The sequence below is a fragment of the Rana temporaria genome, chromosome 2 (assembly GCF_905171775.1).
Source record: "Rana temporaria chromosome 2, aRanTem1.1, whole genome shotgun sequence".
Taxonomy (NCBI): Eukaryota; Metazoa; Chordata; class Amphibia; order Anura; family Ranidae; genus Rana; species Rana temporaria.
In genome coordinates this window covers 192379861-192407838 of record NC_053490.1, presented here as the reverse complement: position 1 = coordinate 192407838, position 27978 = coordinate 192379861, and positions in this window count along the sequence as shown.

The following is a 27978-nucleotide window of genomic DNA, read 5'->3' as shown; positions in this document are numbered from 1 at the left end:
ATTATCTTGCCAGGATTAAGGCTTGATGGCTGAAATGTGTTGGATTGACTGTTGTTCACCAGCATTAATAATATGATGTTTTAGCTGACTTCCATGGCACTAGCCTTTCTCCAATTTTAACCCCCTGGTAACACACCTTGCTAACATGGTGAGGACAAAAGCCTCTTCCCCACAAACCTGACCTAGTGGCTGTGGGGGTCTGCAGGCAGGGGAATTAACAGAATTTGAAATCCTCCCCACACATTATATGCACATTTTATAAATGAGGTAACCTAGGAGACCACATCCATTTGTTAACATTTAGCAGAGGGGACTGGTAGCTGTCATTCGTAGTGAGTGACTAATTGGATCAGACATGTTGGTAGTTTTTTTTTTCTTTAACAGGTTATCAGGCACCACTTATTATGACTTATGAGGATCTGCTTGACTGGACGATATGACTTTGATTTTTTTTTGTTAAAATGTGTGTGTGTTTATTAACTATTTAGACTTTTATTGTGAATGATTAGATATATTATGTACCCCTTACTCATTTACATGGGGGCTGTGTGGCCAAGGTTGTGGGGAAGAGGTCAATCCCCTGCAGCAACATGGGGATTTCACCAAGAGGGCCCAACTGGCAAGGTACTGTCCCCATGTTTAGGGCATGTGGCCTGATATGGTACAGGAGCAAAGGTGCTTTTTTTATATCTATACCTAAATCTCACCTATGATAAGGATCTGGAGTAGTTGAGGGGACCCCTGGCTGTTTGTTTACAAACAGAACAAAGCAGCCTTGGCCTCTCATTTACCAGCAGTTTTGCTGCAGTAACTTGAGTAAGTTGTACGGATGTTTCACTTCACAGCAGATTAAATGTATCTTCCTGGATTGTTATTTAGAGGAATTTTAAACTTTTATTGATTTAATGTTTTAATGTTATACTTTTAATGTTGAACTGCACTAAACATTATATTTTACTTATTTTTTTTTGCTTTGGAACATGTTCCCCTGGGCATTGTCCAGCGCCCTTGACCATTTGTTTGACAAACCAATTTATGTTTTATAACATTCAGTTCGGAATGACTTAAATTCGGTTTGGATTTAGCAACTGAAGCTCAGCAACATACAATAAACCCATGTCAAACCAAATCCAGGTATGTTAAGCTCATCCCTAGTGTCCAATCCGTTGTATCCCTAACAGGTGAGACAGTATATAAGACCTCATAGTTTGCCAAACTATTTTGGGGCTATTATATGGCTTTGCACAACATCTGTGAAGGTGATTAGGAGAATCTTAAAGTTACTTGGCATAGGACAATCCAGCAATACTTAAAATAGATTAACTATCCTAGCCTAGGCTCTCAAGTACTTTAACCACCTGCCGACTGGCTAACGCTGATATACGTCGGCAGAATGGCACAGCTGCGTAAAAAATCGTACCTGTATGTTGCTTTGAATTTGCCACTGTGCGGGTGTAAGCCCCACCATGTGCTCTGTGACCATGCCCATGGGACCCATGAACTCGATGTCCGCCGGGTACCCATGATCATGTCACAGAGCTGCAGAACCGGGAGATGCTTATGTAAACAAAGCATTTACCTGTTCTGCCTAGTGACAGGACAGTGATCTACTGCTCCCTGTCATCGAGAGCAGTGATCACTGTTGTGTCACTTGTAGCCAAGCCCCCCCACAGTTAGAATCACTCCCTAGGACACACTTAAACCCTTCATCGCCCCTAGAGTTTAACCCCTTCCCCGCCAGCGCCATTTACACAGTAATCAGTGCATTTTTATAGCACTGATTGCTGTATGAATGACAATGGTTCCAAAATAGTGTCAAAGGTGTCCAAAGTGTCTGCCATAATGTCGCAGTCACGATAAAAATCGCTGATCGCCTATTTTGTAGACGCTATAACCTTTGCGCAAACCAATCATTATACGCTTATTGCGATTTTTTTTTACCAAAAATAGGTAGAAGAACACATATCGACCTAAACTGAGAAATGAATTAGTTTTTTTATATATTTTTTGAGGATATTTATTATAGCAAAAAGTAAAAATATTTTTTTTTTCAAAATTGTCTTTTTTGTTTATTGTGCAAAAAATAAAAACCACAGAGGTGATAAAATACCACCAAAAGAAAGCTCCATTTGTGAGGAAAAAAATGTTGCAATGTTGCATGACTGCGCAATTGTCAGTTAAAGCGACACAGTGCCGAATCGCAGAAAGTGCTCTGGTCAGGAAGGGGGTACATTTTTCCGGGGCTAAACTGGTTAAGGCCTAGATAAGGAAATCACCCCTCCTGAAAATTTGGCGTAAACGAATGGTGACTGAGAAGAGTCTGATGGTTTTACTAGGTCTAACATACTCAGACTTTCTTCTCCCATTTATGGCCTTATATTTCCATTCCCTGACCTCAGGAGAAACTATTCAGATGGGCCATTAAACAATGCTGCCATAGGAGGATACAGACATGTCTCATTGTTAAAATGTTCACTCTATATCATTATGCAAAACTGACATTAAGGTTCTAACTTAAATCCTGGCCGACACATTGAAACTATATATGATGTGAGGCTGTACATTAGGAGCAAGTGAGGTTTATTTCACATCTGGAAGGGAGAGATAACCCTCAAAGAGCTATTTCTCTAAATTATTGGGTCAGGAATCAGGATCCAAAAGAGTTTATGCCTTGTCTTGACAACTGATGCTAAGAAGATGGGATAAACTGTAAAGAAAAGATCCTCACATACTTGGGTCTCGATGAGACTTTTGCTGTATACAAAAATCTGTCAGTCAGGATGAAGGTAGACAGTTGTCTCTCTACTGGATTTAGGACAACCACAGGCATGAAACAGATTCAATACTGATATTACTGGCATCATGGTGAGGATCCACCTTTTAAAACTTACAGCATTTGCAGATGACATGCATTTTTTTTGTCACTTGCCCCCTTATTTACATACATACCTACCATGATAGCAGTGCTTCATAGGTTTATTGAACTTTCTAATTTTAAAATATTTTTAGGTATATCAAAGAGCCATCCAACAGGTGAAGTCTACATAGTTACATAGTTAGTCAGGTTGAAAAAAGTTGAAAAAAGACACAAGTCCATCCAGTTCAACCATAAAAAAATATATATATCATACAATCCCATGTCTAAATACCTCCTTGTCCTTTAAATAACATATACAGTGTACTATTATCTATTTAAACATTAAACTAACTGGTGAGGTAGAAGACCTCTTTTCAACAAACATCTTTGCCCTTCTTCAAAGTGTTAAAAGAGATCTTGAGGACTGGAACAGAAGCCTTTTTCTGGATGAGGAAAATTCTAATTCTCAAAATGATAATCTTGCCTAGAATCCTGTTCTATAGTCAAATGATCCTGATTACCAACCATAAGGTATATTGGGCTCAACTCACTAAATCAGATCACAATAGATATTTAGGTGATCTGACACATTTTTTTCCAAATGTTACATGGGATGCTTAAAATGTCAATTCACTATCACTTTATGCGGTTTTTACCTCAAAAAGCAAAAACACTAAGTAAATACCTCATAAAAGGGTGTTAAAGTCAAACCCCCATAAGAAATAAATTAATTAATTAACTAATGCATAAGTTAACTGCTTCAGCCCCGGAAAAGATTTGGCTTCCCAATGACCAGGCCATTTTATGCGATACGGCACTGTGTCACTTTAACTGACAATTGCGTGCGATGTTGTACTCAAACAAAATTGACGTCCTTTTTTTCCCACAAATAGAGCTTTCTTTTGGTGGTATTTGATCACCTCTGCAGCTTTTTATATAAACAAAAAAAGAGCGACAATCTTGAAAAAAAAAAAAACAATATCTTTTACTTTTTGCTATAGTAAATATCCCAATTTAAAAGTTTAGGCCGATATGTATTCTTCTACATATTTTGGTAAAAAAAAACGCAATAAGCGTATATTGATTGGTTTACGCAAAAGTTATAGGATCTACAAACTATGGCATTTATATGGCGTTTTTTTTTTTTTTTTTACTAGTAATGGTGGTGATCTGCGATTTTTTGCAGTATTGCAACGTTGCAGCAGACAGGTCAGACACTTTTGACACATTTTTGGGACCATTGATATTTACAAAGTGAACAGTGCTATAAATATGCACCGATTACTATGTAAATGTCACTGGCAGGGAAGGGGTTAATACTAGGGGCGATCAAGGGGTTAACTGTGTTCCCTATTTTGTGTTCTAACTGTGGGGGGATGAGACTGACTATAGGAGATGACAGATCATGTTTTTTACTTTGTAGAAATACACGATGTGTCCTTCTCTCCTCAGACAGCAGAGTAATTTGTGTGTTTATTTGTGCTTATTTGCATACCCGACGCGGAATTTCAACGAGAAATGCCCCCAGCGGCGGCCGAGGTACTGCATCCTAAGATCCGACAGTGTAAAACTATTACACCTGCCGGATCTTAGGAATATCTATGCATAACTGATTCTGTGAATCAGTCGCATAGATAGAAACAGGGATACGACGGCGTATCAGTAGCTACGCCGGCGTATCCCTTTTGTGGATCTGGCCCTTAGAACCTGTTTTAAAATGATCTGATGGTTTAAAAAAAACGATAGAAAAAAACGATCGTCTGTGGGTAAATCCATCGGTTAAAAATCAACGCATGCTCAGAATCAAGTTGACGCATGCTCGGAAGCATTGAACCTCATTTTTCTCCGCACGTCGTTGTGTTTTACATCACCGCGTTCTGACACGATCGTTTTTTTAACTGATGGTGTGTAGGCAAAACTGATGAAAGTCAGCTTCATCGGATATCTGATGAAAATATCCTTCAGACCGTTTTCATCGGATGAACCGATCATGTGTACAGGGCATGAGTATTTCAAACATCAGAATATACTAGATTGATTGCACTACTTAAAAACTCCACCAAAAATGAGACTTGAAATGAGTAAGCCATGAACATAATTACATCTGATATAGTGCAGGTAACAAATACATACATTTACCAGTTAAACCTATTTGTCAGTAGTTTTGTTTTTTTCTTTATTTTTTTATGAAAGAGGGGAGGCAGAAGTTGAAGGTATTTTTTTTAAAGAACATTAGTTAGTATTACATTGTATATAAAGGTTCATCTCCTATGAACTGAAACAATACATGAGATCAGCATTATAATGAATACACAACATGATTACAATTTAATAATATAAGTGCTTCACTAGGGGATATCATTTACATTAAAAGATAAATGGAACAAACTGAAATTAACAACTGTGCGATGAATACAGAATCACCAATTGACACTAATAATGCTTTGATTTAATGTGGCATGCAATTATATCACTGTGATTTCTTAAACCAAAAATGTTATGTTTTAGCATTATGTTTACATCTGTATACATTTTCAATTTTTAATGGTATACTGTATTTTTCATTTTTTATTTTTCATTGCATTTTAATATATCCATTATTATTTTGTATGCATCACTTATGGCAATGCTCTTCATCTGACCAGAATAAAAATAAAATAAAAATAAAGATAGATAGATAGACAGACAGACAGACAGACAGACAGACAGACAGACAGACAGATAGATAGATAGAAAGACAGATAGCTTGCAACATAACCATGTATAGGCAGGTTGAATGTACCAAGTTGATTGATCAATTAACTTGGGTACAACCAGCCTGCCAGGTCTTACATGCAATTACTGCTAGAGGATGGTATGGAAATCCAGAAAATTTCTTTCCTGCAACCCATAGTTACAGGAAAGACATTTGCATCATATGTGTCATCATATGTGTCTGTAGTGATATAGATGTATAGTATGATGACTATAAATTTGTTGTATCGCAGCAACACAGGTTCTCCAGAGAACGCAATTTTAATAAATTTCCAATAACATACAAAGTCCAAAGTCCACAGACAATACAAATCCAACAGAGTAATTCAGAATCCCATCTTTTCCTAGACCTGTGCGATATTCATATCAGAGTGACAAGACTAGCTGAATGCCAGCTTAAGTGTCTCAAATATTGGTCTCACACTGGAGGGAGGGGTTCTTCCAGGTCAACCAAATGCTTCCCTGAATGAATGCCCCCCCCCCTCAAGTCTAATTACCATTAATAAATACTTCCTTATGTATGTAAGGAAGTACCAGGCCATCTTTGATCTGAAAGACAGGAATTGCATTCTGTCTTTTAAAGTGGCAGGTAAATGACTCCAGCCGGAGTCACTAATTAGTATGCATTCTTGCATTCTAATAAGCCCCCTCAAATAAGTAATTAGATTGCATGTGATCTGAGTAATTGTTTGATTGGTTTGATGTGTAAAAACTGACCCATCCTGTATTTTTTGCATATTGACAATAGACAAACCTCTTTTGATGTGTAACATGTAATTACAGGTTTGATGTGTAAACTAGACTTATGCTGTCTCTTAATCGACAAGCGACTTTTGAAGTGTAACATGTAATTACAGGTTTGAAATCTGGCCTGGTCAATTTTGGACGTATATATTATATATATATATATATATATATATATAACACCCAACATATTACTACATATACTACAACATATTCCTCTACTTGGATCGGTTTGAATCAGAACCGATTCACAAACAAAACTGCTCAGACATCCCTGGCCCTTTAGATTGAAGCAATCTCTAGGTTTTCCTTACTTTTCTGAATTATTCTTAATTGTCTTCTACCACAACAATATAAATCAAACAAAAAACATATTAATACAAATTGAATAAACACAAAAATTATGGAAAGAGTTCTCAATAGCGGGTGAGTAAAAGGGTCATTGGGTATGCTCCACCAAGGCTCCTGAAATTCCTTAGTTTCCTTTAGTTCCTCCAATTGTTAACAGTCCATCTGTGAGGTTCACACACCCGCCTGTGATAGGTGTCCGGCACTGAACTTGTTTCTGCCAAGTGAATGAGGGAACCCCTAATGCACAGACCCTCAAGTCTTCCCTATGAATTATTCTCTTCCAGGCCGGTTCAAATTTTTGCAATTGAACCATGCAGTTTCCAGAGTGTGTAGCAGCACAGCCATCTATGTACTCCAGCCGCTCAAAAGAACATCAAGAATAAAATAATATACCCCTATGTATTCTCTGTATTCTCTGGTGTTACTCAGTGGTGACTGAACCCGGAAATGTCAGTGACCACTGTCAGCAGATGTGACCTTTAACACGGATGACCTTTTCCTGCATTCCCTGAGTGAGAGACCTTCCAGCTCATCCCCAGGTTATTGTTTCAAGGCCGTCCGCTGACCCCTTCCTGAAGTAACTCCACACCGTGGCTTCCAGTTTATACCAAGCCTGACTGACTCTGGAAATATACATTTCGCAGAGTCCACAAGTTCCGGTAAGCCTGCATTCACACTGGTGATGGGATATCTTTTTCACTTGGACATTCATTTATATCCACTTTTATCATCTCTGGAAGATATCACTCCACTTCCATTGATCCTTCCATTTTTGAACTTTGTGCCATTCAATCATCAATTGGTTCATTTTGGACTTTATTTATATATGTTATGATATTTTTATCTTCATATTCCCGTGTATTATATATTTTTCATATTGATCACGTATGGTCCTGACTTCATTGTCACATCATTTTTGTATTTGAGCGCTGCACTTTCTTGTCCACATTCTGCATGAACATATGTTGGTTTGGAAGTGATCAGAACATGTATTCTCTAAGATGAGACTTTGACACTACATTACTTTGTTGGACTTTTGTATCATCTGTGGAATTTGGACTTTGTTTGTATTGGAAGTTAATTAAAATTGCGTTCTCTGGAGAACCTGTGTTGCTGCGAAACAACGTAATTTATAGTCATCATACTATACATCTATATCACTACAGTGTCCAGAAAAAGTGGCAGTTGAACGGTTGAGCCAAACCATTTAACATTGTTATTAACATTTACCCTAAAGTCTGTCTTAATGAGAAATTTATCATTACTGCCCAACAGGGTTTCACACATAATACGTGGTATTCTTTTCTCTGATGTTTTTGGTAATATGCTGGCAGAGGAACTGTCTGGGTGGGTTGGTACTTTTCATTCCTGGTTTAGGCCTTTTTTACAGAGCTGGGAGAATGGTGGGCCAGTGAAAAGGCTGAGGGTCCAACATGGTAAGATTATGTTGTCCCGTGCCTGAAAATGCTTTAGCAGTGTAAAATTATGGTGGAGGAAATCAAGTCTCTTCCTAGGAAGGCCCTGGAGAGGAGGGTTTGTTGAATCTGCCTTTAGCAAGCTACTGGCCTTGAGGAATTGTCCAGTCCCTGTTATGAGGGAGAGTCTGCATTTGCTTTAACGTTTTGGGATTTGTGAAGGACAACCTGAAGCACTGCTCTATGGAGAACCATGGTTGTCCAAGAGTGGAGTGAGGAAACAATGGACCATTTCTTGCTTCAGTGCCCATAAAATATAGAGGTCTATAAACTGGTGGGTGGGACTTTGGACTTTGGTATTCCGTTTACTTGAAAAGAGGGGTGTCCCCTGGAAGTAGCACATCTACGGTGTCCTACTATGATGACTGGAGTGGCAACCTCAGCCTTGACTCCGACCAGACCATGCCCCATTCCTTTTCCTTTTTGAGTTACTCAGAGTAGTCGGACAGGGCTTTTGAGACTCATAAGGGGGCCTGTACAAAGGCGTTGAGGTCCTCGTAGCTGCTGTCTGTCTCTGGGTGTGTGGCTTTCTTTCTGTCCTTTCCCAGCCCCTAGATTTTATTATGATCAGATTTTTGGAAAAAGGCTACATGCACGGATCAATGTTTAATCATTTTTTAGCCTGAGAGTGTGTTTATGGGGAGGTCAGGGTTTGTTGAGGAGCATCATAGTAATCCTAAAATTTGTCTTGGTTTAAATATTTAGTTTTCTTTATGTTATTTTTTTTATGGCAAATAAGCAATTTTCTGTTTCTATGCTGATTTTATTCAGTTACTTTTGTTTATATATTTCTTATTTTATTTTGTATATACATAAATATGTTTTTATTATGTTTGTAAGATTTTTTAATAAGCACATTTTACACAAGATATGTCTGTGATGAGGGGCGTGGCTTGATGGCAGACCAAGTGGGTCACTAGTCCCAGAGCTCTGTGAATCCTCCCCCATTCTGTCGTCCATCCTGCACCGATCCACCATTGGGTGACACCACCAGCCTCCTTGGGACTCTGTACTCCTCCTGAACTGGCATCACAGTAAAATAGGGCAGTTGCAGCCACCTCGATCCCTCCAGTGGACACACAGGAAGATTTCACTCCTTTTCTCCTGATCCTCCTGGCTTTCCCTGCAATTCTGAGCTGCATGTGGATCCTGCTGTACATGCTACAGACTCAGGTAAGCCTGACCCTCCTCCTGCTGAACCCACTTTAGCTCAAATAATCAACCATTCAGGACTGCAAGGCTACATTGACTGCACAGATGGAGACCATTCACATTGACTTTCCCCTACTAAAACAGGATGTTAAAAACTTGCAGGACTGCACTGGGGCCACAGAGGAAAGCATTAATAATGTGGAAGACACCCTGGCTCCCCTTGCTACCACTGTGCATGAGATATCTAAGGAGCTGACTTCCCTCCGGGCCAAAGTGGATGACCTCAAAAACAGGTCCAGCTGCAACAATTTACTTTTTGTGGGATTTCCTGAGAAATCAGAGGGGGCCAACCCACAGCAATTCTTATTCACCTGGCTGAGAGGGACCCTGGGTCAGGAGGTCACCCCCGTTTCCTTTGCCATTGAACATGCACACCAAACCCCTCCTCGACCACCCCTGGCGGGTTCCTCAACACGACCTATTATTGCATGTATCCTCAACTTTCAGGACAAGGTGTCTATATTGTGGGCTGCAAGACTATGGGCCAAGCTTTGCTTTAATAGTCAAGTGATTCATATCTTTCCAGACTTCTCAGCTAAAGACCAATGTCAGCGAGATTCCTTCACTACTGTCAAAGCCAGACTACAGGAACAAGATGTCCAATACTTCATGTTGTATCCAACAAAACTCAGTCATTTCTCCAGGCACGTCTTATTTTTTCACCTCATCTGCAGAAGCCTCCTTCTGGATAAATAAAAATTTTGAACTAGAACTAGACAAGGGTGTGCTTCCCTACTCACCAAAAGGCCACTTAATTAAAACGTAATTCTTATTGTAAAACATAAAAAGTATGTAAATGACCATAAAAGATATATCTATAGGATGAGGTTAATGCCATTATATATACAAAATATAAAAAATGTGGTAATATTAACATCTACCAAGTTTAAATGGTGAAAACTTCTCTTGAATATATATGTATAGACAATATGAGGGTTATAATTTCCACCTATATTCAATATAAAGGCTCCAGGCAATATTATAGGATATGTAAATTAAAGGTCTACTCACCAGCACCACTAGATGAGACCTTTGGCTACAGACAGCATTCTGGCAGGCGCTGAATGATGTTTACAGTCTGCCCTGCCACCACCATCAACACCTGCACTGTGTGGTATCTACATTGGAACCAACGTATGTTATCAGATATATTATACAGACCTTCATTGTTTTTTTACATTTATTCTGTCTGTTTACCATAGTGCTGTGAGGAATGATGTTCTCCTATTCTGTCACCCCCTCCTCATCCTGACGTTACCCACGTTGTCTGCTCTGCACATGAGGATGTCTGTTACATCTGACATTTAAACTCTTTAGTATCGTTATGACATCCTTTTGCAATTTATAATGAGGATTGACTCTGATTTTCTGCTCCCCACTCTTACTATAGCCCCCATCTACACATGATGGCAGCATTACAGGTTTTGTTGACTCACTTTTTTTGTTTGGGACAAAGGCTTTCTGTTATTAGGATGGAGGAGCAAGTTGGGTGGGTTGGGTTATTGCTGTACTTTTGTTTTCTTTTTTTCTTTTTTGTGTTCTGAGACTTTTGCTGAGAAATGCTGGGTACCCCACATGGTATCCTACAAATGCTGATAATTTTTTATTTTTTTACTGTTACTGTGGAATGTGTGAGTTTAAACTCGCCCCCTGAAATGGTTCCTGGTTCTTTTCCTTTCTTAAACACTTTAAGACCGGGCCTATCTTTCAAACTTGTTGTTTACAATTAATTTTTTAATAATTTTTTGCAAGAAATTACTTAGAACCCCGAACATTATATACCGTATTTATTGCCATATAACACATACGGTCGTATAACACGCACCCTAATTTTAAGAGGTAAGTTTCAGGGGAAAACATTTTTTTTTTAAATAAACAACTTTGAAGCAAATTAAGGACCAGTGACAATGAATGTCCATCTGCAGCCTCATCAATGCCCACCTGTAGCCTGATAAATGCCCTCAATGCAGCCTGATCAATGTCCTCAATGGAACCTGATCCATGTCCTCAATGCAACCTGATCCATGTGCTCAATGCAACCTGATCATTGTCCTCAATGCAACCTGATCATTGTCCTCAATGCAACCTGATCATTGTCCTCAATGTAGCCTGATCAATGTCTTCAATGCAGCCTGATCAAGGTCCATCTGCAGCCGATCAATGCAGCCCGATTAATGCTTTTTTTTTAGCCTCATCTGCAGCCTCACCATCTCCTTTATCAAAGCAGTCTGAACATCAGGAAATCACTGAGCTGTTATCTCCTGTTTACTCAGCTCTCACACACACAATCCCACCTCCACCATTGGCATTGGACCAGCTTCTGTGATAGACAGAACACTGGTCCAATGCCGATGGCGGAGGCGGGACTGTGTGTGTGTGTGACATGAGAGTCGAGTGAGAGCCGAGTGAGAGCCTAGTATAACATGCACCAGTGATTTGCCCCCTATTTTCAGGGGAAAAAAAGTGTGTGTTATACACCAATAAATACAGTTTATTTTTTCTAACACTCTAGAGAATAAAATGGCGGTCGTTGCAATACTTTCTGTCACATCGTATTTGCGCAGCGCTCTTAAAAGCACACTTTTTGGGGAACGAATACACTATTTTGAATTAAAAAATAAGACAACAGTAAAGTTAGCCCAATTTTTTTTATAGTGTAAAAGATTATGGGCCAGATTCACAGAATAGATACGACGGCGTATCTCCTGATACACCATCGTATCTCTTGTCGTATCTATGCGGCTGATTCATAGAATCAGTTCCGCATAGATAGCCCTAAGATCCGACAGGTGTAATTGACTTACACCGTCGGATCTTAGGATGCAGTACCTCGGCCGCCGCTGGGTGGAGTTTGCGTCGTTTTCCAGCGTCGGGTATGCAAATTAGCAGTTACGGCAAGTCTTTTTTTCCTGTCGCAAAGTTAAGTGTGCTATTAACATGGTGTAAAATTACTCCACCATGTTAAAGTATGGCCGTCGTTCCCGCGTCAATTTTGATGTTTTTTCCGTCGTAAGTATGTTACGCACGTCGCGATTCCCAAACACGTCGGGCCGCCGTAATTTCGTGCAAAGCACGTCGGGAAAATTGCGAACGGAGCATGCGCAGAACATCCGGCGCGGGAGCGTGCCTAATTTAAATGGTACACGCCTCATTTGAATTGGGTGGGCTTGTGCCGGACGGGTTTACGTTACACCGCCGCAGGTTTATGGGTAAGTGCTTTGTGAATCAGGCACTTACACTGAAAACTTGCAGCGGTGTAACGTAAATGGGTTACGTTGCGCCGCTGCAATTGTACCTGAATCTGGCCCTATGAGTAAATTGATACCCAACATGTCATGATTCAAAGTTTTGCCCGCTCTTGGAATGATGACAAACTTTTACTCCTAAAAATCTCCATATGCAATGTTTAAAATTTTTTTTTAAATAAAAAAAATGTGTCACTTTTATTCCTGATAAAAAGAATGTAAACATCCCTTGTAATAGAAAAAAAAAACATGACAGGACCACTTAAATATGAGTTCTGGGGTCAAAAAGACCTCAGATCTTATATTTACACTAAAATGTAATAAAAAATTAAATACAAATGTTGTTTGAAAAAAAAAAATGTTGCTTTAAGAGCAATGGGCAGAAGTGACGTTTTGAGTCACTTCCACCCTGCATTGGTATGGAGCCGGGTGGGGGTCATCTTCCCCTCACTCAGCTCCATACCACAGAGGACACAGGATTTGATCGCCTCTGCCGGCGGAGGGCACCGGAGCACGGTGGGGGGCTCTCCTGCCGCAGATAAAGGTGATCTTGCATCAAATTCACTGCAGAGACTACTTTTATCTGAATGTGGACAGCTTGCTGAAGAAGAGGATACCGGGGTTATGGCAGCTAGCTGCTGCCATAACAACAATATTCCTCTTCAAATTACCGCTGTATAATGACGGCGGGCGGTCCATAAGTGGTTAAAAAATACAAACCACATATCATATGCCTGCAGGAGACCCATTTAGTAGTCCCTAAACTCCTTACGCTCAAAACGGCTTGGATTGCACGCTCTTTTCATGCTTCCCATACCTCCTTCTCCAGAGGAGTCTCAATATTGCTAGCCAAGTTTCTACCAGCTGAAATTTTTCATGTTAAAACAGACCCTGGGGGCCATTTTGTCCCCCCGCCAATGCAGATTGGGCGATCCAGCTTCAATTTAGTCAACCTCTATATACCCCCTAGACATGTGTGGTTCATTTCATTCCGAATTAAAATTCTGACTAATTTTCCTTATTCGGGAATTCAAACATATCCATATTCTGAATTAGAATAGTACTGAATTTGAACAAATCCGAAAATAACAAAAATTTAATTCTGCCAAAATTTGAATTTGAATCGCTTTCAAACTCAAATTCGAAAATGATTCAAATTCAAATAGTTTTCAAATTTCCAAAGAGAATACAAAATGTACTTTATTTTCTACTCAATTTTATTATTTTTGGAAATTGGAAAACTATTCAAATTCGAAAACTTTAGAATTTTTTTGAAAACTTTTGGAATTCGAAAACTATTCTAATTCAAAAACTATTCTAAACTGATTTGAAACTGAATAAACAAAGCAAATTCTGAAAAATAATTGAACAAATGCAGCAATTTTAACTAAACAAATTTATGTAAATAACGAATGAAAACGAAACAAAATACATTTTTTCATTCTGCACATGTCTAATACCTCTTCCTTTCTGTTGACATTTTGACAAAAATTACCTAATTTGTCCTTGATCTCCCCAGGATCAATGCAGTCGTAGACCATGTTAAGGACTGTTTGTGGGGTGATAGGAAAACTTTTCAGACACTTTTAAATGGATGCTAGTATATGGCCTCACAAATGTATAGAGATGGAAGCATCCAGATGCAGATCACTTTCCACTCCTTTGGTGCAATGTCCGGTATAGATCTGGCTTTTGTCACTTCTATTACCCTCCCTCTCATTTCTACTGCCACTATACTGCCTTGTGGCATATCTGACCATGCACCACTCTTTTTAGAGATCAATAGTCTCCCAAATTCTCACTGGTTAGAGCAGTGTTTCTCAACTCCAGTCCTCAAGGCACCCCAACAGGTCATGTTTTCAGGATTTCCCTCAGATTAAATGGCTGTGGTATTTACTAAGGCAGTGAAACTGATCAAATCACATGTGCAAAATAATGGAAAGCCTGAAAACATGACCTGTTGGGGCGCCTTTAGGACTGGAGTTGAGAAACACTGGGTTAGAGGATCAAGCAATTTACAATGCCTACGCACGGGGCATGGCAGAGTTTTGGTAATTAAACCTTAACACTGTTAACCCTGATACAGAGTGGGAGGCACTTGAACCCCTGCTCCACGGTACTTTATGTTCATCACAGGCATGCTCAGAAAACATACCCAGTTGTGTACTGAAGAACTGAAGAACTTGAATCTACCATGCTGAAAGCAGAGGCAGAATGCACTGCTAACCCCACCTCTCACACGCATGCAATTTGGCTTCATTCCCACAGAAGTTCTATTGGATCTCAAACAGAAAAATATGTTGTATGCTTCCCAAAAAATGCTTGAGCATGGCAATAAGGCAGGATGTTTATTAGCCTACTTGGTGTGTCTAAACCATTTCCCTACTTCTATCCCCTGTATTTGTACATCTCCAGATACTATTGCTGATGCCCCCCCCCCCCCATAAAATCCTGGATGCTTTCATGTCACACTCAGTTATACTCTTGAACTGTACAATATGATGATGTCCTATTGTTCCAATACTTTGCAGATATATCTCTCCCCATAGTGATAAGCTGTATGCCCCACTTACCAAGGAGGAAATAGAGGTAGATATTACACAATTGCCCTCGCATAAGACTCTGGGACCTGGGTACCCCACTGAGTGACATAATAAATTCAAACACCTGTTGAGCCCCTATCTTCTGAGTACCTTCAACGTGGAGGCTTTGGTTGTTATTATCCTTAAGCTTTGCAAGAACCCACTAGACTGCTATTCTTACAGGCCTATTTAATCAATTGCTGTGGATACAAAAATACTGGCAAAGGTAATAGCTAATTGTCTAAATAAAATAGTTACTTATTTGGTGCAGAATGACCAGGGCGCTCTGCAAGAATGTAAATATATAGGTTCTTCCAAAATCTGCAATATCCTCATGGCCACTCCTCTACCCATGTCATTGTGTCACTGGACACTTGTAAGGCATTTGATAGTGTGAAATGGCCTTACATGTTCAAAGTATTGCAGCCCTATTGACTTGGCCCTCGGATGATCGCCTGGATATGACTCCTATACACTGGCCCAGTTGCTAGGGTTTGAGTTAATAATACTGTCTCTCCAACATTCTCCATCTTGGCTATTGGCCATTGAACCATTAGCTGTTTGCATACGCTTTTCATCATCCATTCAGGGCCTTACTATTGGCACTACAGGGGAGTGAATTTCATGATACGCTGATGATACCCTCATATATTTGGCTGACACTTCTACATCTCTGTGTTCCCTGCTGCAAGAGATGGAGGATTTTAGCAGATTCTCAGGCTTCTGGATCAACTGGTCTAATTCCAGTCTCTTTAGATGCAGGGGTGGAACATGTGATACATCCAAGTACTCCAAGTGGTTCACTCCTTCCATTATTTGGGAGTGGCGGTACAGCTGACTTTGAACTCCTATATAGCAAACAACGTGTGCCCTGTTAATACTCAACTTCAGCAGTGCATAGTCCAGTGGATGAATCTACCATTAGATTTTATGGGCAGAGTCAACCTATTAAAAACGATTTTCCTTCCAAAACGTTAACATGTAATGGATACTGCTCCTTGTAGAATCCCCAAATCTCTTTTCAAACAAATTGATTCCCTATGCACGTTTTTTTTTTTTTTGAACCGTTGTGCTCCCAAAAGTGCAATTTGGCTTACTCTCACTCCCGTTATGGATGGCTCCATTGGAAAAATTACTTAGAAACCACCAAATTAATTTCTGAATACTACTTTACTCTAATGGCTAATTCTAATTGAAGATTTGTGGCTGCACAGGCCCGTTGGTCCAAGTTGAGTATTTAGCTCACTGATGAGGACTGGACTGAATTCACAGAAATACAAATTCCATTATAGCTTCTAGGGATAGAATTATACAAATATTTCATCAGTCATCTTACACCTTCTCAAATGTGTAGGATGGGATAATGCACTACCCCTGAATGGTTTAGAGGTTGGAGAATTGCAGCTGACTTCATACATTGCTTTTGGTCCTGCCCAATTGTTTCTTCATTGTAGAAACTGTCTGTCTACATGCCCGTCTAGCCGATCCGCCCCCTCCCCACACTGTTGGCTAGCTCCTGTTGAGACCATGCCTATATACACTTGTTCTCATGACCTACATTCTCACTACCTTAACTTTCTAGCTCTCTGCTCCCCAGATGGATAAGACTCAGCTTCATAGAGGGCCTTGTTAGAAGCTCCTGAGTTTAGTTTTTGTGGACCCCCTTCCCACCCACAGTATGATCCCTTTGGGGGTGGTTGGGTGGGGGGGCCACCGCTCCTAGGTCCGGTGCCTTCCCTGTTGCACTGTGGTATCCCTAGCCCCCATTCCCCTATGTATTCGGTTTACTGACTAGCACAATTTATGGCTCCATGTCGTGGATCCCTTTGGATGGTGACGGATTTTGGATGACACCTACTTTTGTGCTTCGTGATTCCCGGTTGCATTCTATAGTTCATGTTAGGTTTCCCTGGGAATGAATACATACAATTGTGCCTTGTGATATTTGTTCTTTACAATGTATTGAATGCCATGCCTGTAAATTGTATTTAAAACCCCAAAAAATCCTTGAAAAAAAAAATTGTTTCTTCATTTTAGTCAGAAGTTGATTCATTTGTATCCACTGTCTTGGGTGTACCTAACATCTTACATCCTAAAAAAAATGTTGGGTATTTTTGGTGAACTATCAGTTTCTACACATATTAAAAAAAATTAAATTGTTACACATGCTGTACTGTTTTTGCCAAAAAAACTATTCTCATGAGCTGGAAGGGAACTCCCTGACCCTCTATAAACACTTGGTTTCAATTGATCAATAATAGCTTACCTCTGTAAAATCTTACTTTTGAGGTCCAAAAGCAACCCCATATTTTTGACAAATTGTGGCATAGATGGGTGTCCAGCCCCCCTTACTTTAGTGTCCTTGGGCCCAGGAGACTAGACTACACTGCTGATATCTTCTTTAGCACATATATGCAAGTTAATATATACTGTCGCTGATCTGCTGACTGAATGTTTTAAACGTTAAAGTTGTAACTTTCTCTTCTGTATATACATTCCGTTTGTGACTTGAGAGGCACATTCTGGTTGTGGTTGCAACCTAACATTGTCTGTTTGTTGTTTTTGTAAAACTCTTAATAAACATATCTTAAAAATGGCTGTGAGGGTTTAGTTCATGGCTGCAGTAATAACTTGGGCTACAGAGTTTGAAAGGCGGCACTGCCTGTCTTATTTGTCCTTTGAGATTAATTGGGAAACTCTGCAATCAGAAGCCAAATGTAAGCCAAATCCCACAATGTAATGTGTCATTCTCTAATTAAAAGCTAAAAAAACTTTATCTTCATCTTGCATCAAGAGGTGGCAGTAGCTCCCAATGAACACACCCGTCAGTTGCCGCTTTACAATCCTTTTAAAACAACCCATTATGGATTGCTTTTTAGAGGACAGTAAGCATTACTAGAGATGTGCCGAACATCCCCCTGTTCAGTTTGCGGCAGAACTTTCAAACATAGCAAACGTTCCGAACTGAATAATGAACCCCATTGAAGTCTATGGGACCCAAACTGGAAAATTCAAAAGTGCCCATTTTGAAGGCTTATATGCAAGCATTTGGGCATACAATGGTTATGGGGGTCCAGGTACTGCCCTGTGGGACATGTATCAATGAAAAAAAAAGTTTGTAAAAAATGAGCAGTGATTTACTGATTCTTGAAATGAAACCATCAAAATAAGAAATAACAATAAAAAATTTAAATTTCTTTAAATATAGTGCTTGGGGGGCGCCCTTAGTATGCCTGTAATGTGGCACATCTGTATCATGTGTAGAACCTACTGCAGAAATAATGACATTTATAAAGCTAAAAGAAAATAACATTTCCATTCGAGCTTTCTTTATTTTATAATCAACAGCTTGGGGAGACAGTCTTCACGATGAGGCCACAATTTTGTACAAAGAAAACAAGATTAGAGATTTTTTGGGATAAATTCTGGTGTTTCGCAGACGTTTGATAGAAGTAACAGGTGCGGATAAATTGGTGGTGCCTTCACACCATAACTCTATAGAGGTACTGTTGATAAAAGCAAGAATTGGCCTCACTGTCAAAAATTGAAATGATATGCACCTGTCAAACAGGTGTGGAAAAATTGGTATTTGGGTGTCGATGGTGCTGGCACATCATAACCCTATTATTAATATTATTTAGGTACCTATATAGCGCTGTCAATTTACGCAGCGCTTTACATATACACTGTACATTTACATCGGTCCCTACCCCCAAGGAGCTTACAATCTAAGGTCCCTAACTCACATTCATATACTAGGGCCAATTTAGACAGAAGCCAATTAACCTACCAGCATGTCTTTGGATTCCCTATAGAGGTACTCTTGATGAAAGCAAGAATTGGCCTTGCTGTCAAAAATGTAAATGACATGCAGCTGTCAAACAGGTGTGGACAAATTGGTATTTCAGTGTTAATTGTCACCACAAAACCTACACCAAAAAAATTCTTCCAGATAAAATCAACACCCACAAAGCTAGGCAGCCTGGACAGTCTTTCAGAGATTCCAGACCCAGAAAGCAAACCCGAGAAGAAGACTCCTTGGGGTCATTGAAGATTATAATATCTGTAACTGCCTCCACCCAGCCAGGTAGTACTCCCAAGGGTTATGGGGATGGTAAACCATCTTTTAAGGGTTGACGTATGTCTGTATGTCTTGCTCTGCTTCAATGCCTCCAAAACTGCCAGAATCCTCCCCCTCCCTCTCCCTGTGTTCTGTGGCATGGCAAAAATTGTGTCTGCATAAAGTGGGCCTTGGGAGGAAAGGAAGTCCTCTTCCCCCCGCTGCTCTTCCTTGAGTGCCCTGTTCATAATGTCACGCAGAGTCTGCTCCTGCAAAAACACAATACGGATTGTGTCACTGATGCATGTATTGTCACAGCTCACCATTCTTCTGGCCCCCTCAAATGGTGATAGAACAGTGCATGCATCCATCATCAGCAGACATTGGCATGGAGAAAAAAAACAGAGCCTGTCTGAGCCTGTCATTGTGCCATACTCACACAGGTACTCATTGATGGCCCTATGATGCATGTGCATCTGCTGTAGCATTGCCAAAGTTGAGTTCTACCTGGTGGGAATGTGACAAATCAGGTGGTTTATGGACAGGTGGAATTTTCCGCTGAATTTCAGCCAACTGAGCACTGGCTATGTATAACCACCTGAAATGGCTACAGACTTATCTGGCCTGCTTTAGCAGACCCTCCAACCCTGGGTACCTATTTAGGAAATGCTACACCATGAAATTGAGAACATGTGCCAGGCATGGCACATGTGTCACCTTTTCCTGTCTAAGGGTGAACAGGAGGTTTGTGCCAATACCACATACCACAATTCCTGGCTCCAGATAGCGTGGCATTATCCACCTCTATGCCTGCCCCAAGAGCTACAAGAATCTCTGCTCCATTGTAGCTCCTGTCCACTAGACAGACCAGCTGAAGCATTGCATGGCACCTTTTAGCCTGACTCCTTGAATAGCCCCTTGAATGCTTAGGGTACTTGTGGTTCATTGGATAATTCAGCAGAGGAGGGCATGGAGGAGGGGGTGGAGCTGACAAATCTTGCATCACCACCACTAGCTGTATGGAGACTTGGGGGCACGGAAGGATGCAGCTCTGTCCTGCATCTTTCCGAGTTGCAAGCAGAGTTACCCAGTGTGCTGTGAAAAAAATATATCGTCCTTGACCATACTTTCTGGCTAACTTCTTTGCCAAACAATGCAACAACATTGCCTTCCATGTGATGTTAGAGAGCTGGAATAGCCTTAAGTGGAAATAAATAGTGACTGGGAACCTTCCATTGTGGTATGGCACATTCTAAAAATTCATGGAAGAGGCAGAATCCACCAGATGGAATGGCAGGAGGTGTAAGCAGATGGGGCAGAGAAATGTGTCTGCTATAGTCTGTAGCTGGTGGTGTGCTACTGGCAGATGTGTTGCAAGGACCTGGGAAACCCTGCGCTATACCATCATCCATGTCAGTGGAGGCTGCTGAAAAGTCATGAGGTATAGTGGGGGTAGATCAGAAATGAATAAATGACTTGTTTAGCGCTACACATGCGAACTGAATCGCCTCTAGGTGCTTTTTCCAGCCAGTGTCTACTTGGCTGGTGCTTTCATTTTACCCTGTAGGATCTTGACATGCTTGGGACACACAGTCATACATATATATATACTGGGCCAATTTGGACAAGATCCAATTTACCTACCAGCATGTCTTTGGAGTGTGGGAGGAAACCGTAGTACCCGGAGGAAACCCACACAGGCACAGGGAGAACATGCAAACTCCAGGAAGATGGTGTCGTGGTCGGGATTCAAACCAGTGACCCTTTTGTTGCTAGGCGAAAGTGCTACTCACTACACCACTGTGTGAAGGTGAGAAGAGAAGAATTGCATCCTTTTTGTGCATAATAAGCCACTCTGGCAGCTGCAGTGGACTGCACACTAGTCTATGCTTGGAAGATGGAGGATGAGGAGGATAAGGATGGTTAATAAGCCAGACCACCTCCTCTTTGCATGCTGTGGCTGAATAGCACAGGCAACATCACTGAACAGAGAAAATGATGTCCTGCCTGAGGATAGACCATGTCTACCTTTGCCTGTGGACAGATACACTGCTGGCCTCCTCACAGTGCCATGGCTATGTCTGCCACTCCTCCCAGACATAATGGGGAGCGTTTATTAACAAAATTTAATAAACATGTGGAAATGTGTACGTGGATGCACTTTAATGGAAAGTAATGTTATCAGTAACTCACTGAAATTTACTGCGTTAAACATGCAGTAACACACTGAAATATACTGCGTTAAATGTGCACTAACGTACTGAAATACACTGCATTAAACATGCAGTAATGCACTGAAATATACTGCATTAAACGTACACTTACGCACTGAAATATACTGCGTTAAATGTGCACTAATGCACTGAAATATACTGCATTGGACATGCGTTAATGCACTGAAATATACTGTGTTAAATGTGCAGTAACCCATGGAAATATACTGTGTTAAACGTGCAGTGGAGCACTAAAATATACTGTGTTAAACGTGCAATAACACACTGAAATATACTGTGTTAAACGTGCAGTAATGCACTGAAATATGCTGTGTTAAACGTGCAGTGATGCACTGAAATATACTGGGTTAAACATGCAGTAACCCACTAAAATATACTGCATTAAACATGCACCAACGCACTGAAATATACTTTTATATATTAAATGTGCAGTAATGCACTGAAATATACTGCGTTAATTGTGCACTAATGCACTGAAATATACTGCGTTAAATGTGCAGTAACGCACTGAAATATACTGCGTTAATTATGCACTAACGCACTGAACTATACTGTGTTAAACATGCAGTAATGCACTAAAATATGCTGCGTTAAACGTGCAGTAACGCACTGAAATATACTGGGTTAAACATGAAATATACTGCGTTAATTATGTACTAACACACTGAAATATACTGCGTTAAATGTGCAGCAATGCACAAAAATATGCTGCGTTAAACATTCAATAATGCACTGAAATATACTGCGTTAAATGTGCAGTAATGCACTGAAATATACTGCAGGAAACCTACCCTGACAAAATAAATTGACACTAAGTAAAAATGAATGGTCAAACTACACTCACACATCACTATAACTTGATTAAACACTAAAATGGTATTCTACACCAGTGTTTCCCAACTCCAGTCCTCAAGACACACCAACAGGTCATGTTTTCAGGCTTTCCATTATTTTGAACAGGTGATTTGATCAGTTTCACTGCCTTAGTAATTACCACAGCCGTTTCATCTGAGGGAAATCCTGAAAACATGACCTGTTGGTGTGCCTTGAGGACTGTAGTTGGGAAACACTGTTCTACACTGACAATAAAATCACAACAGTACACTATAGCACACTAATGCCCTGTACACACGATCGGTTTGTCTGATGAAAACAGACCGATGGACCATTTTCATCGGACAAACCGATCGTGTGTGGGCCCCATCGTTTTTTTACCCATCAGTGAAAAAATAGAACCTATTTTAAATTGTTCTTATGGTTAAAAAACCGATAGAAAAAAACGATCGTCTGTGGGGAAATCCATCGGTCAAAAATCCATGCATACTTAGAATCAAGATGTTGCATGCTTGGAAGCATTGAATTTAATTTTTCTCAGCACGTTGTTGTGTTTTACGTCACGATCAGATTTTTTTCCTCAGGTTTTTATTGAACATACAAGTAAAGAGCTCCAGAGCAAAAACATTACCCATAGTTGATGTGATTCAGCACATCCATACATCAGAAAATAGGTACCCCACCAAAAGCATTTACATGAAACAAGAACCAAGGAAAAACATTAGATACATTTGTCCCTACACAGTCAACCTCCCCAGCAGTCAAATCACAATTGCCCACATAGCCACCCCCCCCCCTACATCCCGGTACGGTATGTCCTGTGCTAACCAGCCAGTAATTTATCCAAATCTAAAAATCCCCCCCCCTCATCCCTAAAATAGATGGTCATACACCAAATCTATCGGGGCCAGACCTGGAACATTGAGCCAAGGGGCCCATCATTTTTCAAACTTGGAGCTGGACCCTCTATGTTGATATACAACTTTTTCCAACCTTAGTGTAACTCCCATCTGTTTGATCCATTCGTGTGCCGTGGGTGGCTCAGTGTCCTTCCAGTGTCTCAGTATCATCAATCGGGCCTGAAATAGTGCTCTACCAATAGCTTGCCCCGAAACCCCTTCTTCCAGCAGGGCGTCTCCCACCCCCAGCAAACATGGCTTGGGGTCTAGTGGTATCTGAACCTGGAAAGCCCCATTAAGTGTATCAATGACCTTTGTCCAATATAAATGTAGTTTCGGGCAGCACAACAGCAGGTGAATAAGATCACCATGATCTCTACTGCACCTAACGCAGGTTGGATACACCCCCAGCCCCATTCGTGCCAGCCTAGCCGGCATTTAGTGCACTCTTAGAAGGACATAGAGTTGTGACAGTCTGTGCGAAACGTTCAGGGAGCACGTGGGAACCGCCTGCAAGGCCTCCTCCCACTGCTCCTCCTCAAACGCCCCCACATCTTGTTCCCATCGGGCCTTCACCCTCAACACGATCAGATTTTTAACCGATGCTGTGTAGGCAAGACTGATGAAAGTCAGCTTCATCTGATATCTGATGAAAAAATCCATCGGTCCGTTTTCATCAGACAAACCGATCGTGTGTACAGGGCATAACTCGCTAGTAGCATTGAACAAAACCCTGTTTTATCTCTCTCTATGCCAATATCACACTGCAAATGGCTGCTTTATATATTTATAGTGTGGGGTGGAACTAAGAGCAATGAGACATGATTGGGCAGTCATCATTACTTTCTCCAATATTGTATCTGACAGTGCTCTATGCCCTGATTGGGCAAATCTTTTATTGCTTCAGCCAATCAGGGCTTCCAATGCACAGTGCATTGTGGTCGTTCAGCAGGCTAAAAATTTGGGTGTTCATCGAACAGGCGAGCAGCCAATGTTTAGTCTGAACTCATGCTAGGACCGAACCATTCACCCAACTCTAAGCATTACCAACAGTGTAAAAGAACACATCTACTATTTCATCTGATACTACCCTCTCCACAGCTTGAGAAGCAGATATCCAAGGGTGACTAAATTGTTTCTCTATTGATACAGTGGAAGACTGAGCATAGCCACCCTAATGCATGAGAGTTTTACTGGCCAATTTACCAGGTGAAAATAAAGGGGCAAAATACATAAAAGGGAAGTGAATGCAGCCATCACATCAAAGTATTCAACTGCAATATCATGAATCTTTGTTTTTGGGTTTAGACATTTTTTAACATTTTCCTTCTGGATATAGATGAATCTTAAGTTTCACAGTTAACCTGATACTTCAGAAAGTGGTGAGAGTGGATGGAGAGATATTGCATACTGTGAAAAGGTGCTTTAAAACTAAAGCAATATATTAGGTTTGGGTGAGTATCTCATGAGTCCCTTTAGACTAAATACAACAAAGGTATCTCCAGTGGGACTTTGTGGCAGCCAAGAAATTTTAAACAATATATTTAAAATGAAAAAGGCTTTATTTATACAAAAAGTTAAAATTGCATTCAAGCATCGAGACTGTCTTGTCAAAACACTATACATGATTATCTAGTGGTCATCCAGCTAAGGGTGACCATAAAGGAGTGTTGTACATATGATAGTATAGCTAGCCACTGATTCTCTCCAATGCGTTTCAATTAAACATTATCTTCCTTAGGGGATATAAGGTGAATTAAACCTATGCAATATACAAAAACAATGAAAAGTATACAAGTACATTTTGGTTGCCAAGTTAAAAAGTATTAGAAAAGTCATGCCCATGGTGGGTTGGCTTACATATGTAAATTTACCAGGTTCTAGTGTCTAGTGCAGGGATAAGCAATTAGCGGACCTCCAGATGTTGCCAAACTACAAGTCCCATGAGGCATAGCGAGACTCTGACAGCATCAAGCATGACTCCCAGAGGCAGAGGCATGATGGGACTTGTAGTTTGGCAACAGCTGGAGGTCCGCTAATTGCTTATCCCTGGTCTAGTGTTTAGACTGATGTACAGTACCTGTCCGCGAGAATGTGTTTCCACTCCAGCACGATCGCATTGCGCTGGTTCTCGGTGACAGGGTACTGTACATCTCGCCCTGGCTACAATAGGAAAAACACATTACAGCGAGCGTGAGAAAGAATCAACGGGGATCCGACTTGGATTCCCGCCAATTTCAGGCACTGTGCTTGGTATGAATCATGAGGGGGAACTCCACGCCAAATTTTAAATAAAAAAATGGCATTGGTTCCCCTCCAGGAGCATATCAGGCCCTTAGGTCTGGTATGGATTTTAAGGGGAACACGCCTATGCCAAAAAAACAGTGTGGGGGTTCAAATTAATAATAAGGGGGCCCCCAGATCCGGTCCCCAAACCCTAGGTGAATGAGTATGCAGTACATCGTACCCCTACCCATTCACCTGGAGGAAAAAAGTGTCAAGAAAAAAATACACTACACAGGTTTTTAAAGTCATTTATTAAGCAGCTCCGGGGGTCTTCTTCTGACTTCAGGTGTCTTTTTCTGACTTCGGGGGTCTTTTTCCAACTTCTCCGCTCTCTTCTTTTACTCTCCGGTGTCGTCTCTGTGCTCTCTGGTTCTTCTCCCAGCCTCCGGTGCCTTCTTCCTTCTGCCGAGCTCCTCCGCTATCTTCTTCCAGCTCTTTTACTAGCGGCGGCCCGGTCTTCCCCGTCATCTTCTTCCCCCTTTTTTTCCTCCGATGTTGACACAGCGCTCTCTCCCGCTGTAATGCCGGGTGTGCTGTGCGCAACAATTTATATAGACGGAGGAGCCCGGCAGAAGGAAGAAGGCACCAGAGAGCGGCAGAAGAACCAGAGAGCATGGAGAAGGCACCGGAGAGCAGAAGAAGAGAGTGGAGAAGTCAGAAGAAGACCCCTGAAGTCGAAAGAAGACCCCCGGAGCTGCCTAATAAATACCCCATACTCATTCACCTAGGGTGGGGGCCGGGACCTGGGGGCCCCCTTTTTAAAGGGGGCTCCCAGATTCTGATACGCCCCCCACCCGCAGACCCCAACAACCAACAGCCAGGGTTGTCTGGAAGATGTCCTTGTCCCCATCCACAGGCTCCTGCGACAGGGCTCATAGGTGGTCAATATTGCCAATAAAAGCAGCGAGATAGACACAATTAGCTGGATTCAGAAAGACTTACGCCAACGTATCAGTAGATACACCGTCGTAAGTCCGAATGTGCGCCGTCGTATCTATGCGCTCATTCTTAAAATGAGATACGCCTGAATTTTGCCAAGATACGACGGATGTAAGTCTCATACGCCATCGTATCTTGGGTACATATTTACGCTGGCCGCAAGGGGCGCTTCCGTTGATTTACACATTGAATATGTAAATGAGCTAGATACGCCGATTCACGAACGTACTTGTACCCGTCTCTGTAATCTACGTCGTTTACGTAAGGCGTTTTTCCGGCGTAAAGTTAAACCACCAAAAAGCTGGTCTAAGTCGTTTAGGGTATTTTAGGGATTTTACGTCGTTTGCGTAAGTCGTATGTGAATGGGGCTGGGCGTAAGTGAGGTTTCACGTCGTACGCATTGAGACGTCGTATCGTAGGGAGTATTTGCGACGTGATTCTGAGCATGTGCGCGCATGCACCGTTCGTTCGGCCATGCATTCACATGGGGTCACTATTAATTTCAATACAACACGCCCACTACCAGCCTACTTTGAATTACGCGGGCTTACGCCGGCCCATTTACGCTATGCCGCCGTAACTTAGGAAGCAAGTGCTTTGTGAATACTGTACTTGCCTCTCTATGTTACGTCGGCGTAGCACATATGAGATGCGCTACGCCCGCTTAAACATACGCCGCTCTACGTGAATCTGGATATATATCGCGTTCACCTACTGTAAGTTGTGATCTTCTAAAATTTTCATTTTTAGAGCAACTTTTTTCCCTAGGAACAGTTGACCTGAGTTTTAGTGTCTCCGTTTAAGGAGAGGGATGGAATCTAGTGTTTGGGATTTGATGTTTCATTTGTTGGAAAACAATACTTGTACATAGACTCATATATTTATTCAGTCTATTGAGCTACATAATTGCCATGTGTAATTACATAGATGATGTGGGAAAAACTTGAAATTTTCGAACATGTGCATGACCAACTGATTTAGGTGCACAAATTAAGATGGATTCATTTTAAAGTATAATTTTTTCAGGTGGGTCACTTCCTACAAACATGAAAATAACATTTCAAATTTCACTTAGCATTAGAGACAAAAGAGCAGCTGTCATCCTCTTTAAAAAAAAAAAAAAATATTTATGTATGAATATACAGAGGTAGGAAATTATTGGAAAAAAATGCACAAAAAAAGAGTTTAACATTTACCTAATCACAATTGTCAATATCGGCAGCAAACAATTGCTAAAATATATCATATTAAGTTGATTCTTAATTGGCACTTTGATTGTGAGATGGCAAAAACAACATTAGGAAACATGAGAAAACCAACAGAATTCCAAAGAAGACAGTTGGCGCTGCATTGGGGATGCATTGCTATAACAAACTGCAAACACATAATTACTGTATATCAAAGGCAACAACACCAAATATAATGACAGTATGTGCCAAGAACATACCTACAAAATTAAACTATAGTTCCAATTGAAAGTTCATTGAATTCTTACAGAAGTAAAAC